We start from the raw sequence: 16677 nt of genomic DNA on the forward strand, positions 1-16677 counted from the left end.
CCATGATACCAGGGAAGTACAGGACGCATCAGTTGTTTGGTTCTTAGGGTTTGGAAATTGAGGTGAAACGTCCGTAATATCATCTTGAGGTTCAGGGTCAAGGCCGTTGTCCTATTTGCTGGTAACGGGGTCCCGAGGGGTGGGTCTGGAGGCACCTCTACACCGTGCTATGTTACGGTTAACGTCATCGTACCTGTATGTCACCTTCTCAATGACCAGTTTATCCTCAACTAGGTACGCAGCCTTCCCTTCCTCTCGTGCTTGTACCATGAAAGGGATTAAAAGTTTTCTTATAGCACGAGTGCGATGACTGAAATCTTGTGAGACTCTGTGTGTTTTACTGTCTTTAAGACATGTCCTAGCTGCAGCAAGAACAGTGTCTTTATCGTCTCGACTTACAAACTTTGCTATGATTGGTGCCGGTGAAGTTTTAGTTTTAAGTCTATGGACGGTGTCGAACATTATAGAAGAAGCGTCTGGTATCTCAAGTGTATCCGATATGAAATCTCGAATATGGATCTGAGAGTCAGTAGGAGACTCCTTGGCTTCACCTGGAATACTAAAAAATAGAAGGTTGTATCTTCGGGAATATGATTCAGACCTGTCTACCATGTCTTCTAGTGTCTGTATCCGAGCGCATTGATCCTCAACAAGTTTTCTGAGGTCTATGCCATCACTTTTGACCTCAGCAACATCTTCTTCTATTTTCCCTAGACGAATATCCATTTTCTTAGAAAGTTCGGTCATTTCAGTCTTCATACTGGAAACATTTTTGTTTAATTCAGCAATTTGTTTTGTAAGTTCCGATAGAGCATTAGTTGTAGCAGTGGTTGCGTTATTTAAATCATCAGTGTCGCATGGGTTGGTGAGTGTAGTTTGACGTGTTTTACGTCCGTCAATTGGACCAGGATTACTTTCGACGTCGCCGTCCCTAAGTAGAGTGTTTGTAAACACAACGTCACCCAGAAAGTAGGTCACTGGGACGACATTAGGCTTCTGCAGAGGCTCCCCACCATTTTCAAATACAATACCACACTCATCACAGGAGGGCATGTTTTCGTCTTCTGAGGCCACAGTATTCTCAACCAGCTTGGAGATGTTATCTATCTGAGTGTCTGGAGTCAAAAGATTAGGTGGTTCAGGTTGCTCCTCTTTTATAGATGTGCTCCCTGCCTCCATGTGTCTTGATTCTGGTGGGGGACTTGGTAGGTCTTTTATTATCCTTGAGGCCGAGGGTACGTCAGCATTAGTTAGTATGTTAGGTTGTAATCTTTCTAATTCAAGAGTGGTAGGTCGTAGTCAGATTGCCATACAGTTTTTGCACTGCTGTCTCATAGACTGACACAAACCTATCTACATTGTTGGGGTAGATACGTCTGGCAAACAATTGAACTTGTAATCTATCTACAGGTGAGTTGAATAGAATCACATAGTGAGAATTCAGAGCTATATCACGTGACTGTTTCCCTCGTGGAAACAGATTTTGTAACAGTAGGAAGATAATGACATTCTTATGATGAGAGGTTCGAGTAAATAGCTGAGAAATGTGTTTGTCATCCTTAGCTTCAGACATCATGTCATCCAACACCATCATGCTGTTATTTCTGGCATCCAAGTAGGTATCGACAAGTACATTGTAAGGAATTCCTTTCACAAACTTCACATGGGGCAACTGTTCACTGATCACCTGGTACAGGGGCTGCCATTGGGTATAGCACCAGATAATGTGATTAGGTGCTGGCTGTATACATCCCTTCGTGAGAAGGTTGCATATAAACATAGATTTGCCACTGCCAGTAGGGCCCACCACAACTGCATTAGAGGTGATGGTAAACTTGAAATGTTCTTTATCACTGAATTGATTGTGGTTTCACTGTTGCTTATACATTGAGTTATGCGGCAGTAGTGGTAAATTGCGGTGGCGACGGTAATTGTGTCTGCGGCGGCAGCGGTGGTAATTGTGTCTGTGTCTGCGGCGGTAATTGTGTCTGCGGCGGCCGTGGTAATTGCGTCTGTATCTGCGGCGGTGGTAGTGGTGGATTTTCATAATCATTAATGTGCTCAGAATAATATCCTTCCTTGAAAACCGTCTCTGACAATCTGGACATGTTGCTTCCATGATGGTTCTGTATCCAATGAGAAGTGCATCACACACATCTATCCTTATTTATACACCCGTCTGTCTCACAGTCCCTGAACCACATTAATTTCCCTACTTCCAAGCCCTCTCTGCAGTGCTAAAGCCCTAAATATAGCAAGTCTAGATTTCCTCAGGTTCAGGTTCTGAATCTCTGGTCTCCCTTGGGCTCCTTTTCAATATAAATGGGCTTGTTTGTTACTATCAAAATTATATATATTCAGAGACTAAGCCTTAGTCTAACCCTGGAGGTCCTGCTTTGGGATCGAGCTGTTGAATTTCTTAGGATAACCCATCCATTTAACATACACCTCTTTTCTACCAGCTCTCTTCCTCTTCTTCAAGACTTTTTCAACACGTCACATGGTGTCTGCAGACTTATAGACTTTCTGAAGTTCATTTGCATAAAAGGTACCAGTGATAGGATCCTCAGCCATATCCTTGACTTTATAGACTGGTATCCCATCCCTGTAGTATCGTCTGCTAATAATGAATATTTCCTCCGTCCATTTCTCCTGATAGTCACGTTGAAAGACATGTCTCAAATGTGACAGTCGCACCTGATCCCCTACTTTGAATTTAAAGGCTTTCCGTCTTCTTTCATTCATCTTCTCTGCTTTGGATTTGACTTGTTTGTACAGTGGATCAATGTACTGTTCATTCCAAACTACTGATTCATTGTTCATATCAATATCAGCTGGTGACGGTTCATTCAGCGACCTATGAGGTCTTTGGTTATAATCTTTCACCAAGTCTTGCAAAACATCAATATAATGGTATGATTGTTTGTAAGTAAAGTATCTGTACATAGTCGCCTGAAGGGTTCGTATGACTCTCTCTGCATAACAAACCTTGGTTTCATTCAGTGTGACATAGTAGGTAATACCCTTGTTGGCTAAATATGATCTCACTTTCTAATTATCAAATTCACGACCTTTGTCAGATCTTATAATGTGTGGTAGAGTAGCACGAGCAAATATCTTCTTCACGGCCTTAAGGACTGCGTCTGGTGTTTTATTATTTAGTGGTTCCACAAACAGAAATCATGTAAATACGTTAATAGCTATCAATAAGTATTTTACACCGTCATTGTCAGAGGCTGTATTGGAAACATCAGCCAAGTCTATATCCAACCGGTCATTCAAACCAGTTGAAATCACTCTGTTCCGCTTAAACTTATACCATACAGGGCGCTGAAGTGAATAGGCATCTTGAGAAGCGAGCCACTTCTTGATGTGATTTAAGCTGATAATCAAATTTCCCTTCCTTTTTCACCATGTGATATAACTTAGTTGAACCCACGAAGGAGGCTGGGTGTTTGGGATTAAAGTAAATTCTTGACAAATACTCTTTCCATCCTTCGGCGGGCATAGTGAGAAGACAAATGATATAAAAATAAACTGCATATGTTTTAATAAGAAACCATGTCTCATTCAGAAGCGATCGGTTTACATAGGCTGTGACTAGCCGACTGTGTGACCTAGTTTCTATCTCACTGTACGAGCAGTACTGTTGTGTAAGGTCTATAATGGTTTGTTTACACAGGTGACTCTACCTCGTCTCGCTATATGTGTGAGCTAGTTCCTCTCACCCTTGCATTCCACTTACTACATACTTGGTATGAAAAGATGTATGACCCTGATCTATAACAGTCCACTGAAATATAACAGTCCATACGTTGATATCTCTTTTAATAAGTTAAGTATTGCCTCCAACAACTTGCGACGGAGTTTTCCTGTTTACATACATACAATCACGTTCGGTCTATGACAATCTCACTACCACCCAGACTGTGTCGTTATTCTGATTCACAAACAAACCCCGTCTCCTTGCTTGACTATGGTCATTAAACAATTAATTATGAATAAATGCTGGATTACAAGTCGTCTCCCCTAATCGTAGTCACAAGCCAGCTCTCGCTATCTTAAGACTTGGGGAACTTCATTTTTTTTAAAAAGCCTGGTGTCTTGCACCACACCTTGTAATGACGTGTTTCTATAATTAGCTCGGCTCCATCGATAGCTGGCGTAGAACTCTCATTTTCTATTCATCACTCATCCGTCGGATCGGTACGCGGCCATTATAACTATAGTATATTCTATTATTACACGAATCTGTCAGACTGATAAAGGAGACAATTTGCAGGACTGATGAGCATACCAATGTGAAGAATTTACATCAACACCAATGTATTGCGGCAATATACATGACTGATGAGAATACTTGTGTGCAGGGTGTATTCAGTGTGCGTTAGTAAATCTACATACATGAACACTACCTTTTGACAAATCCACTATGCAAGGTAAAAGTATTTAATCAATCAGCCTGTTATCGGTTAATCCTTTGATCAATGTTGTAAAACAACAATTATCTCAGCTGATAATTCCGAAAAAGCTTACACTGCTGGGATACTTTATTACAATCAGACCAGAACTATCGAGGGCATTTTCAAATAACAGCATCTGATTGGCATCCACATTTTTATTGTAACATTGTTTATGTGGAAGTGGTATCCTCCCAAAACATCCACATCCCAAAACTTCCAGAGTTTATAACATTTCTGGTTGACGGCACACACTTTAGCATGCTGATTACCTCAGTCTGTAATTGTTTAACCGAATGAATAGTAATAAGTTATATATTTTATTAAGTCAGGGTTATTGACAAAAATGCATAGCTTTTCTAGTTACATAACAGTCTATGTAGAACATTTATACAGAACTTATGTCCTATAGTGTCCAAGACTTCACCCGCACCCGCATACTGTCAGTGTCACAGCCGCAACATGCAGTCTTTACCTGGGTTTTTTACATGACAGGGACATCCATAGGTAAATCTTTTGCCTATTACATATTCTTTAAACATTCTGAAATATCTGATTGACAAATTTCATTTAATTATCTTTTAAAGTTAACATATAAAACTGGCTACTATTAAAATGTCACTACTGTTATTGTGTCACTACCATAACAATTTAATGCAAATGTCCATACCGTAACTTTATCAGCTTCCTTATGTAATTAAAATTGATTTTTGTGTTCATGCCATTTGCTACAGATTACTTTATATATTTGCAAATCAGAACTGAAAGGAATTGTTTGGCCTGTTGGCCACTTTTAAGCAATAAATATAAAATTTCAAAACTCATTAGCCATGTTATATTGTAAAACTACATATATTCTAATATACATGTACATTAAATGTTCGTTAAGCTTGCCTAACGTATGTTTTGTATATTCAGAATACTATGAACGTAATCAACAACATTTAAGGGTAAAATAAAACAAAATGTACAATTTTTGCCTACATGAAATACGAATTTATATATTATATATTTCAGATTTATTAACTAACTGTTTTCTTCTCTACTAAAATCTCTACTCTGCTAAGTCAGGTGATGTATCATTATCTGTTGTTTCAGTTCAGTGCACTTCCTGGGCTATCCTATTACGTAAAGAGGGGTGATGAGGAGTTGTCTTTTTTACAATATGTGGTAGTATTGGGATGTGGAAGTTTTGGGATATATCCGTCACGGTCGAGGGAGTAGGGACCGGCCACCTGGCATCTAGAAGACGTGATTAGATCGCTGGGGATCAATGCCCATTAAAGTTTAGTTTAAGCAAATAACTGGAGTGAGTGAGTGAGTTGAGTTTTTAAGTCACACTGGCAATGTTTCAGCCATATCGTGACGATAAACAAGTTATTAATTCACCATAAATACATATAAATTATAAAAACCTGCCGACGAAGGACAGTAAAATCAACTAGAATATCACAGTACCAAGGAATAAAACTAGCAACTCTCTCTAAAATTAGATTTCAAATTAGGACACTACAGTATAAAAATGGGCTATAGATAGTCAACAACTGAAGGTAGATCACCATACTAGGTACCATGGGCAAATAACTGGAGAACAGGATGTTTTTAATACTATTATTGAAGATGAAAGTGAAACAGTATATGGTAGACATGTGCATGCTGCTGCAGTATGGCTGGGTTTCGGCTGATTGTTACTTTGAACAATAATTTAGTGATCATTGAAATCATGTCAGGTGATCAAGGACGGAATCTCGATTTTTTATTTCAACAAGGCTGTGTTTTTTCTGAATTATGTTATTATTGATTATTGTTTCAGTTTAACCTTTGTTAGAGAGATCAGCTATTGTGTTATATCTTTTTACTGTAGATACATGCAGTTATCTCAAGGAACATTGAAATGTGTGTCAGTTTCAATCATTGATACATAGTTGCTCAGGGTTAGTAACATCAATTGATAGATACACAATATGTTTCAGTCTATCAATGCATATCGTTTCGACTTGATCCTGTATTGGTGATAAAATCGCTTTGTGTCTTCTCTTCTGTCAAGACACCTTCATGATATAGTTTTCCAATTAACTAAGGCTAGAATGATACATATTCCTGTCATCCAGGACACGTTTTCAGGTCAGATATGGTGTCTGCTTTATATCTTGTTATACTCTACACTTTGTGTATGTTGGTTGTAAATTGGTCTGTAAGTAAAACTGTTATTTATATTATTTTCTCCTCCACAATATCATATTACCTCAACCTCAATATCATATTACATTCTATCACAAGAATATTCAAACTCAATTACAATGTACAGCCCCAAGCATAGACAAACGATATCTAACTTATCAGAAAGCCTGGTACTGTGGTATTACACGGGACATCGTTAAGGATTTACTCACGCAACATTAAAATAATATGTCAGAATTCAACTAACAGAACGTGTGCTTTACGCCGTCATAACAGGGGTCATACATATGAATACATTTCATGTATGATTGTCAACATTAGTCTATTTAATTTGATTTTCTTGAAATAAACAAGGGGTATGAAAACAGAACCAACTGACTTCAACCAACAACATATTATTTTAGTATATAAATGCTATTACACGCGACAGAGGAACATTTAATGGCAAAATATGATTTTGTATACATGAATCGTGACTATGCTATTGTTGCTGTGCGCATTATGATGCCATAGGTTCGTGTGTGATGTCATAAAGCTAAAGAGTGTGTCCTGCAGCACGTAATGTTATAACATGATTTGTAATAACACTGTAGATTTATTAAACAATGGGATCTTCAACAGGTGAGTAATAATACCGGATACCTACCAGGCATATTGTTCAGTGTCACGTGCACTTCCTACTATAGGAAAGAACGAGCTATAAAATTCGAAAAAATAAGGCAGCATCAAAATAACCATTAAAATCGGAAAGCGCTGACAGGTAAGTGCTCAGTGATTGGTCAATTTACGTCTACGTCATAGTTTAGTAACAGCCATTTTTGGAAGTTTACAGCTACCACACGGCGTTCGGAATATGTGATCGTGAGATGTTTTTAAGTAATCTGAAGACAAAGTGAGTGAGTGAGTAAGTTTAGTTTTACGCCACACTGCAATATTCCACTATATGGCGGCGGTCTGTATATAATCGAGTCTGGACCAGACAATCCAGCGATCAACAACATAAGCATCGATCTCCGCAATTGGGAACCGGTAACATGTGTCAACCAAGTCTGCGAGCCTGACCACTCGATCCTGTTAGTCGCCTCTGACGACAAGCATGGGTTGTTGAAGGCACATTCTAACCCGGATCTTCACAGGTCTGGAGAAGAACACTTTATATATGTTTAAGAAACAAGGGACTTTTCGGAAACCGAGACGGGAAAACATGCGGTAAATTAGGTACTGGGAAATTCAGTGTGCCCGGGTATGTAAAGATAGAAGCTATAGTAAAGTCAAATTGTGTTGGAAATGTAGCAAGAAATCTTGCAGCATACAACTTTCGATTCGACACTATTCGTGGTTTGAGAACAGTAAACTCGATTGTGGCAAAATTCTATTGTCTGGGTCTGGAAGTTATCTCACGATTTTGTACGCCGGGAACTTGACATTTCGTGACTAACACTAAGGAAGATAGTAACGGATATCCAAGGGCTAAAAAGTAAGTACCCTAATATAGCGAAGTAATAAAAGGTCGAGTCGATTCTGCAACACACACAAAACATATGTGCTAGGGAAGTCAGTTGCGCAATTGCGCAGTAAACTCGCGTGCTTTCTAACATGGCGGAAAGTACCCGGTATTCTGTAGTCTTTCCTAAAGCCTTGTAAAAATACATCCCTATTTATACAAAATTTACGACTAAACGTTAGTAAGATTTCCTAGTGTCACACCTTCGACCCTTTTATGCTGAACTTCGCAAGATAACGTTCAGGCGAAACACCAAATGTATGCCACTGATACTCCCTCATGTCCTTTTGAATCGTTCAAAAAGTGTCAAAAATTGAACCACCCGAATTCTGCTTTCTGACAGCTTCCCCGCATTTTCACTGCTGGTGATCTATGTTCGTACACTTTAAAACCCGCTTGGCCACATTCCTGTCCCAAATGATGAAAACAATTTCCAAGCAATCCCAAGTTAGTCGCATGTACACAATTCATTGCGTTAAATCAGCTTTGTCACTCTGTCGTCCCATGACAGGATGGGGGCACGTGAAATCATGATCGGAAATCGCTGGTCATCGGTCGATGATAAAAAGGATGTATTCTTCGATTCTGTAGGGTTCAGATTCGACAGTTATTGAAGTACTTACCTCCGCTCTCTCTTCAAATTTCAATCTTCACAATCCTCAAATTCAATGGACACACTACACTGGTTCGTCCGCCTCATCTCAAACTGTTGCGTAAGGGACAGTTCATAATTTCTGCCTAGGGGTGGGTGGGGGGCTGATGATGATTTTTATTGAGTAGCATTACAATACGAATCCCCCCCCCTTCCCCAAAATAAATAATAATTTAAGTACAAATTAAGTGACCCCGTGTATGATATTTATAGAAAAATATTTTTTGTGTACAAAATTGCCGACCCCATTGTACGTTTGTACACAAACACAACTGCTGTCCCGCTACCTTCCCAGTACAAAATGGGTGACAGACACCCCCGAACCCCGAAATGGAATAAGCTCTGTATCTCTCAAATTTCCACTCATAACAACGAAAACATTCATTCTCGTATTTCCTTGTGACAACAAGGCGGCTAAAGTGATTAGAATTGACTACAATCGCCAGCGGCTGAAGGAATGGTGTAAATCTAGCTGGGTCTAGCTAGGTAGCAAAGGTACTGTATTTTTTATCAGTGTCGATGGTCCCTAGTATGGTGATCTACCTTCAGTGGTTGGTTATCTATAGCCTGTTTTATATGGGTATCCTCTATAGTCAAACTGTTTTACATTTAATTGCTAGATAGATAGATAGATAGATAGACAGATAGTCTAGTTGCTTTACTGTCCTTCTTTGACAGATGTTGATCATTTATTTTGAATCATTAGAAGTCTATAACTAGTTTTAATCATGATATGTCCGAAATGTTGCCGATGTGACTAAAATCTTAACTCATCCTCTCACTCATATTCAACACGATCAAATCGTTCAGTAACACTCAGTAACTCCAGATAACAACAAAATGAAAATGTGTAAAACGTCAGTTCATACTCTCTACAATAGTCGTATCTTCACTCAAAATTAAAATGTATACGCGGAAAAAGTCAGTAAATACTCGTATTTACACATAAGACTGACTGACTGAGTTTAGTTTTACGCCGCTTTTAGCAATATTCCAGCAATATCACGACGGGGGACACCAGAATTTACACATAAGAAGTAGACAGAAATAACAATAAAAACCCTGTGATAACTGTCTTTACACACCAAAATAACATGGACAGTCTGGAGAACTCAATTGATACACACAATCAGACAAAAATCCAACATGATCACAATGAAAATGTGTTGAAAGCCAATAATTTCCTTAATTACAAATTATTAATTACACCGATATATATTAAACCCCAATAATAATCTCATTTGCACACAACTAACACGGAAATGTCTATTCAACAAACAACAAAAAGTAATGCATTATCCAGTTTGCCTGGGTGTTTCTTATCAGTATCGATGACGAAATACAGAAAGACGAACTTTCTGGTAACCTTTCCCCCAGTAATGACACATTCTGCTAGTAAGGGTTATCAGCGTTCTCCATACAATGTCCATGAGTATGCCTGTCAGTAGAGACTCACGCAGAACCCTAACACAAGATCTGTGATGGTATTTCCAGGCGGATATGTGATCGTTCAAAAGCAAATAGGTCCACATTAAACAAACGTGGAATAGACACATACCCAACAAAATAAGAAACTTGGCATACGCATTGTTGGTAATAATTGTTAGGGGTGTAATTCTTTTTTCTTTCTTGATGTGCTGTTACATAGTCCAGGATGACATTCTAACGGCAGCAGTTGTGACTCACAGCTTGTTTCGTAACGAGGGTGTTGATGTCGTTGACTGGCCTTCCTTTTTCCCCCAGTCTTCGATCAAAAACTTTGGGGATGAGCTGGTAACATCAGTGCGACACCACTTGAATCAGCCCCAGACCTTGCAAAAACTTAGTCAAGCACAAGTTAACCAGAGGCGACGACATTCGGTGTTGTGCACGAGAAGACGTGATGCCATAATAGTCGCCCTGAGATTTCACACTCGTTATTGACTCCGTTCCAGTTGTATCAATGTGAAGATCCATTTTCACAGACGGATTCAAGGATGAGGGCCAAGTCGCCAGTGCTACCAGTCATTGGATCTAAGACTGTCTCCTCTAGGATTCCCGACAACAGTTCCATTTTCACTGCCGATGCCAAAGCTATCTTTACAGCTCTGACCTATATTCAACAGCACAATCATTCCCAAAACTTTTTTCACAGAATCATTATCTTGCCCTCAAGCACTTCAAAATGTTACTTCAAGTCACGCAATCATTCTGGACATTTTGGAACATTACAACGACCTCTCTACTGGCCAATGCGACATCGTCCTCTGCTGGTTGCCGGATCACGTCGGCATAGCAGGTAACACAAAAGCCGATGCTGCAGCAAAAGCAGCTTTTGACAAGCCCTTATCTCCACTGCTGATCCCGTACAGTGATTTCAAACCCACTATCAAAAGCTATACTCGGGACCTCATGCAAAAACGATGGGACACTCAAGTAGGAAGAAATAAACTGTATGAACTGAAACCAACAAATGGTTATACCTACTTGGGTTGTCAGTCAAGACGTGATGAGGTAATTTTACGACGATGTCGTATTGGCCACAGCCGATTTACTCGTGACTATCTGCTGAAAAACGGATGGGGATGGACCCACCCCCATCCCCCCCAACACACACACACACACACACACACACACACACACACACACACACACTCACACACACACACACACACCATGTGTCTCTTGCGATGAGGTTTTCACCATCAAGCATATACTGCTTGAATGCGTGGACTTATCGTCTGCAAGGGACTCACATTATGATGCAACAAACCTAAAAGATCTGTTCTCCCGCGTGAGCGCTCATCTGATAGTGAACTACCCGAGGGAAGTTCATCTGTATCATAAATTGTAACTGTGAAATGTAACTATCATAAATTGTAACTGTGAAATGTGACTAACAAATTGCCTTCCTTTAAATTTGATGCTATTACTTTTTCTGCTTTTAAATGACAATGTAATGAATATGTGTTTTTGAAATAAAACTCATTCCGAGTATGTACTTACAATGTTTATTAATGCAAACGTGTTCTCGTCACTATATGGCCGGAATAGTGCCGATGTGACGCAAAACCCAACTCAGCTCAAATCAACAATGTGAAGTTCACGTTGATGGGTCATGGAAGGTCATGCATGACTTTTACAATAAAACGATCCATCTAACCCGAGTCTCATAAAAGTCTGCTTAAAATATCCATATCATATATTTTCAACAGAATCCCCTACCTCATCTATACTATTTTGTCATCAATGTTGGAGGGATGTTATCGTAGAGGTTTTCTTCCTTGCTTTTCTAAAAGTCGGAATGGGCCCGGCTAACGATCTGTACATGATTTTGAAAGAGAAAAGGAGAAAAAGGTGGGCTGTGAAGAGGTTCAAAACCACCCTTGTTTGTAGCAATGACAGTGTCAGTGATGTTAGTACACATTTCCTCAGCTTCATAGGTCTCTTAGGCTTAGTCTCATACCTCTAAAGGTCAACCTGACATGTTCCATTTATTGTCTAGCCTCCAAGAAGATAATCTACCAGGACACCCTTGGCGTCAAAGAAGACAACCGTCTTTATCTCTTTCTGGTGAAAGTGTTGTCAAATGCCTCTTGTCGTATTCATGCTGGAAGTGTTAAGTTGAATCCAGGCTTCATTCATGGTCACAAATTGTCGCAAGAACCTTTTTGGATCAGCTCTGAACGGATTGTCGCAAGAACCCTTTTGAATCAGCTTCAAACAGTTTATCATGAAACGTTCTGACTGGCACATTGTTGATCAGATGTTGGATGTTTTCGTCTTTGCCCACGTTACTCTGTTATGGCTGAATGAATGGTGTATTCGCAGGAAGGCGGCTTTTTCTTGAGTGTAAAAACATGCCGTTTTTTTTCGTTTTCGACTGAAATGAGTAGAGATTTGCAACAATGGGTTCAGGTGATTATAGAAGATTCGAACCCTAATCTAAGAGGAAGGTGACAACCACAAGATGTTCATGATCATTTTATTCATACATATGTACAGTTTGTCGCTGTATCACTTTTTATCATTATTGCAGGATGTACAATGATCCACTTTAACACTTTGTCCACGGGGGGATCCTGTTGTCTGTAGTACCTTGTCGCTCAGGACCTTCTCAATAACGATAATCTCTCTCAATAAATTAAACATTTCCTTCTGACTTTGTCTTATCCCTCAGTATGTTTTTCTATCCGTCAATCTAATCTTTGCCCTCTACTCCCCTAATCCCGATTGTAGGCTTTAGTGAACACTAACAGGAACAGTCCACTTGTGTGCAGCTAAGCATATCGCTGTCACAACAAACTTTGTAGCTGTTGTAGCTAATATTCCATGTTGCTATTTGTTTTACGGGCTCCTGTTCATATCCTGCACTTATTACAGTGAAACAAATGACTGGTCCCTGTTGCTGATACTTTGGAGCAGACGCCATCAGCATTGATTTCAGGTCGGTATTTTGTTTTTCTCACAAATTTGAAATTTTATACGTTCTCGGAAATATGTTTATAGGCATTTTAAAAATTTGCTGATTGAAGATCATTGACTGAGCAACATTTTAAGATCAATTAAAACTTAAAGAGTTGTGAAATGTTTTTGTAAACAGCACTGGGGTCTTGAAGTAAAGGGCAAGAAACTCTGCCAGCTCCTAGCAACAAACATCGGCGGCCTCATAGCAAGTTACTGTTAGATGATAATATTTATAGTATCATACTGTACTTCACGTTTTAAAGAATATGTTAGACAAGAAATATTTGTAAAAAAATTCTTCGAACTTTTCTATTCTATTTCTATTTCATGAATAATAAATTAATAGGTTATATTCCTGAATATAGTTTACTGTTGTTATTTTTTTATATAAAAGTTATTCAAGCATTTATGATATATAAATATTACAATTAATGAATTATTAAATACATTTTGTTAAAATAAAATCATATATTCATTATTGATTTGAGTGCTTTTGCAAATGCAGCAATAACTATTTTCTCTCTATAGTATCTATCAAGAATTGTTAAACTTGTAAATCATCCATTGATAATGGATAAATGTTACAATTATTAGATTCATCATGTTAAAATACAGTCATTCTCAGCTACAGTAATTGAGTAAAGACTTATTGTAAGAAATGTTTTTTTACTTTTTGTCGCGTTGTACTTGACTTTCTGTTAACCGAATGAACCAACTTTCTTTTGTTCTTCTACTAACCATTAACTGAACACTTTTTGTTGAATATACTAGTTCCCTTACATTTCTTGCCAACATTTTTAATCATGCTAAAGATAATGTAATTTCATTTTTCAAACGCAAACAAACTCCTAAAACAATTTTTCTGAAAATACCTGGAATATTTATTTATGCAAAATCAAATTAAGATTAAATAAAATTCTGTCTGCAATAAAAGAAATACATGTTTTTCTTTAACACATGAAAAAAAACATAATTATTCATGGTTTTCTTTTTCCTTCTTTCAGGGCCATTGACTCAGTGATGTACCTCAGAAATCAGAAGATATACAGAAGTTACACCAAATGCATTAATATGGATTGTGTTATCATTTAGCGTAGTTGCTTAAACATCATTGAGATGACAAATGTAGATATCATCTAACATCACTTTTGGAAATATTTTACAAAATTTCTCACGATGCCTTATCGTGCTCTATATTTGTTATATATGGCAATAATTATGTTCTTGTGTAATGTTTTTAACTGTAGATATCTACCACAGTCTTAAGGGTTAATCATTCACAGCTTGAGTCATTCCGTCCCATTAAATGTTTATTATTTTTGTTTGTTCATAATAATCCATTTACAATAAACACAGATAAAGATTGTTCAATAAATATAGCATTAGCCATTCCAGTTGTAAGTGATATCTACACTATGGGGAAAAATCTATTGTGATCTTTTGCTTGTCTTTGAAATATCTTTTGTTTCATATAAAAAAATCTTTTTGCATAAAAATGGTAGTTGAAAGATGGTTTCCACACCTCAATTCATTCTCCATAAAACTCAGGTGAAGAATATTGTTTTATGTTATGAATATTGCAATGAAAATGATTACAATCACAAATATGTTAAGATTATGTTGTATTATTACCAAACATTTTGACACTTTTAAAATTATTGCCCACATTTCGGGGGCAATTTGAAAGCTGTAATAAAGAGAACGAACATGTACCATATTTGTGATTTTTATGTTTTATCATTTTCCACCTTAATTAAAAATATATCGACCTTGGACATGTTTTCTCAAAAATTGGATCAGGATGGAAAAAGTGGGCGTGGCCGGTTGAGGTAAAGAAATGGCTGTATTTTTTGTTTCACTGAACCTATTTAAAAAAAGTAAAGTGTTTTGCTTTCCTGAGGCATGCATGAATGATACAATACAGAAAGAAATATTAATCTAGTCATTTTAAAAAATAGCCTGGACATGCTAATTATACTACAGGTACAACTCGTTAATGTTTTGAGCGCTTCATCTGAATACTTGAACATGAAAGCTTGACACATTTATACCTAAATCACACACAAAAGTACTTACTGTGTTTTTTCAATTCCTTAATCATAAAGGTCGTAAAATACACATGCTGTGATAGAAGTCTAAGGTAACATACGCCGTAAAATCCTGTACATGAATTATGCCTGATGGAAAGCTGAACACGGCTACTTCGTAGATTACAATAACATACTTACAATTGCTTGACCTAGATTTACATGAAAATACAAAATATAAACTTAATAGGTACTCGCTCGTTGCTGTGTACGTCCAATGTTCCTAAGTGATGTTTCCAAATACCGTAAATGCCGTTCGGCCACGCCGCCTGAAACCTGAAACTCATAAAGCTGGCCCAAACCGGATAAAAGTGCTGGGTGCCGTTCCACTAACCGATCTTAGCCCTATGCCAATCGTAAACCCTTAAAATCCCAATCTTAGCGTGACGTTACGATCGGCATACCGTTCCACTAATCAATCTTACCTAAGTCAGTCGTAAAGTTAAGATTCAAAGTCTAAGTTGCTCATGACCAACTTAAGATAGCTAAAATCAATCGTAGAGAAACCAAAATGGTGGCTTTCCTATTCTATGGGAAAAATAAGAGCGAGCAATTTCACCGTGAGCGTCCCCTAAAATCCCCCATGAAATGAATTTGTATATTTCTGTGATGTAAACAAACACTGCACTGAAGCCCTACAAATGTCAGGCCAGTCTGACCACTGTCGTCATGGGAACACAACCGAGCGTGTCGGTGTAACACATTTGTACAACAATATTGCAACGTCATGGTTAAGAATAGGGACGGGTCATGAAGTGAACAATGTTCTGAAACAAAAAGATACAAATATGTTTGATTTCACGTGAGCTTATTTGGTGGGGGATTCTAAAGGCAGGCCGCGTGTTATTCAAAACCACTGACAGATTCTACATACGTTATAGAGGATGCCTCGTCACGCCTAGTTTATTCTGATTGACAAGGTTAAGGCACATATTAAAAGCTCTGACACAATTGACATTTTTAAAGTCCAGACTTGAAACCTGTTCTCAGTATATTACTTATAATCTCGGCTGTAAATACTCTCGTGTAAATTATCTGTACAAAGCGCTTTGAGCATGCCCAAGGATGTGGAATAGGCGCACTATAAATATGCATTTATTATTATTATATTATGCCTGATACCCAGCGTTCACACGCACTTGCACCTGAACCCAAGGTGCTCACTACCCTAATATTTTGCTCTAGGCTTTTTCTCCACGTTTACACTTGGTTGGAAAAATACCCATGAAGGCCCGGGTTAGAATATTGAACTTCAATAACCCATGCTTGTCGTAAGAGGCCACTAACGGGATCGGGTGGTCAGGCTCGCTGACTTGGTTGACACATGTCATCGGTTCCGAACTGCGC

General features: G+C 38.3%; 1 protein-coding gene across 1 annotated transcript in view; it reads right to left on the bottom strand.

Annotated features, from left to right (window-relative positions):
• Positions 1–8923, bottom strand: part of LOC124280109 (mitofusin-2-like) — a 357012-nt gene extending 348089 nt beyond the window's left edge. The window contains exon 1 of the mRNA XM_046716000.1: positions 8769–8923. The gene's annotated coding sequence lies outside the window, so the exon portion shown is untranslated. The remainder of the gene's footprint in view (positions 1–8768) is intronic.
• Between the last annotated feature and the right edge of the window lie 7754 nt (positions 8924–16677).

This window comes from Haliotis rubra, unplaced genomic scaffold (assembly GCF_003918875.1).
Source record: "Haliotis rubra isolate DU_JTF1 unplaced genomic scaffold, ASM391887v1 Scf260, whole genome shotgun sequence".
NCBI classification, from domain to species: Eukaryota; Metazoa; Mollusca; class Gastropoda; order Lepetellida; family Haliotidae; genus Haliotis; species Haliotis rubra.